We start from the raw sequence: 2,231 nt of genomic DNA, 5'->3' as shown, positions 1-2,231 counted from the left end.
CTCTCTGCTTTGCGTTCAACCATACATTTAAAGCAAAGAGAAAATAATCTGGAGGGCTTTAAACAAGTGAGAACATAAGAACATCAAGAAACAGGGACAATGAAAAAAAGAGAAAAGAAAAGAGAGCTGATCTGTGCCAAGGAGTTTCTAACACCTGTGCAAGGTAGGTCTTGATTGTACACAAGACAACTTTTAAAGGTGGTTGTTACTATTCTAAATTTGTGAGGTTTTAGTTACAAAACATAAGTACTGTTACTGAAGATGAATATGTATAAATCAACTGAAAAATAAAAAAAAAAATGAAAATTCACCCCAAAAAAAAAAAAAAAAAACAAGTCACTAAAGATTAATAAAACAATAGTTGATTCATATATCAGTGTTATTTTTCTTTTGTTTTTCCCCGCTTATCAGTCTCAGTGAACCTTTGTTGTGCATGACAACAAATAGCGATGCATAACTATAAGCACCGACCACCAGATTTACATGTCGGGAATGACTTGCTGTATAATATTCACTCATGTATCGAACAAAGACGCGCAATTCAACACCAATTTTTTTCCCTTGATACGACCCACTCCCTCGAAAAATAAAAAGATAAAATAAATAGATAGATAAACATATTAAAAAAAATACACTCCGGGCAGTGGGAATTAACTGATCATTTACGCCTCGAGAAGCATATTACATTAATTAACTTCTGACATGTCGAGGTTATCAGCCAAACGGTCTTTCAAGCTACCAGTCATTATTAGATCTGCTTTCATTCCCCGCCTCGTGACTAATGTGTGGGAAGGAGTCCTCGTCGAGACATCATTTGAATCATTTAGTATTTTTGCAAACTCACAAAACAACATATTTGATGTAGTTAACAGGTCAGGTCAAGGAGTCGAGATCTGGAATGTAAACTGTAGCGTAAGATCAGGAATATCTTTAAAAATATTAATAACTTATTGGAGGAGAGATGCTAAGGTATGAATTATTATGTATCATCAAGTCCATCTCGGATACAATTCCAAAACATGCACACCTCCAAAACAAGATGAAATCGATCCTCAGCGTGATCCTCTTCACTTCCTCACTGCTGTCTTCCCGGACGCGCCTCGGCCACCCAGCCTTACCAGCTTCCAGCCTCTCCTCGGCCACGGAAGGGGAGGAGGTTCTCTCGCTCCTGGCGGCTGGTTATGTAAGCTGCCTCTTTCCTCCCACTTTCCACTCCCCTCAGTCGGTCCGCAGTTCCCACGCCGCGCACACCGTACCCTCTACCACCTTCACACTCACGCCAGGGGAGACTTGCGTAGGACAGTAGTGTCGTGGCTGCGTTGCGCTCCCCCGCCCCGTGCCTCCCCGCAAGCTGAGGACGCTCTGTGCTTCGAAAGGACTGGTAAACGACTCGATGGGTGAGGACTTGTGCCCGCGGTGGTGAAGTGTGCGCGATTAGAAGTTTTGGATTGGTTTCTTATTGCTATGATTGTGTGTGTCAGGAAGTGAGACTTCAAGTTTACTCAGCGCTGACCACCTCCACGCCCCTGAGGCCGCGGCCCGCCCAGGCCTCACTAAGGTACCTGGTTCAACAAAGCACTAAAGTCTCTCGATCATCTTGTCATGTTTGTATCCTGTGTATCTTTACTTTACTAAAGTTTTAGTACATTTTTTCCTCTTTCTCTCCTTTTGTTATGATAGAACCGTGTTATTGTTGTTTTTGCGGGATAATGTTACACAAGACCAAGATGTAGAAGAATGTGGTAATCATAATGGACATGTGGTGATAGTTGAAGAATGCAAAGTAAATCATAAAATTAATATTAATAATGATGTAAACGTTTATGACAATAACAATACTACTACTACTACTACTACTACTACTACTACTACTACTAACAATAATAGTAATAGTAATGTTAATAATAATAATAATAATAATAATAATAATAATAATAATAATAATGATATTAATAATAATGATAATAATAATAATAATAATAATAATAATAATAATAATAATAATAATAATAATAATAATAATAATAATAATAATAATAGAAAAAAATAATAATAATGAACAAGAATTATGATAGTGATAATGATGATAATGATAATAATAGTAATCATAATAATAATAATAATAATAATAATAATAATAATAATAATAATAATAATAATAATAATAATAATAATAATAATAATAATAATAATAATAATAATAATAATAATAATAATAATAATAATAATAA

General features: G+C 35.3%; 1 protein-coding gene across 1 annotated transcript in view; it reads left to right on the top strand.

Moving 5' to 3' along the window:
* Positions 1 to 979: 979 nt before the first annotated feature.
* LOC123520520 (PDF receptor-like) overlaps positions 980 to 2,231 on the top strand; it is a 194,879-nt gene continuing 193,627 nt past the window's right edge. Inside the window, exon 1 of the mRNA XM_045282844.1 lies at positions 980 to 1,558. The gene's annotated coding sequence lies outside the window, so the exon portion shown is untranslated. The remainder of the gene's footprint in view (positions 1,559 to 2,231) is intronic.

Source organism: Portunus trituberculatus, chromosome 47, assembly GCF_017591435.1.
Source record: "Portunus trituberculatus isolate SZX2019 chromosome 47, ASM1759143v1, whole genome shotgun sequence".
NCBI classification, from domain to species: domain Eukaryota; kingdom Metazoa; phylum Arthropoda; class Malacostraca; order Decapoda; family Portunidae; genus Portunus; species Portunus trituberculatus.
Note: the sequence above shows the minus strand (reverse complement) of the source record. Positions and strands in the feature narration are given on the sequence as shown.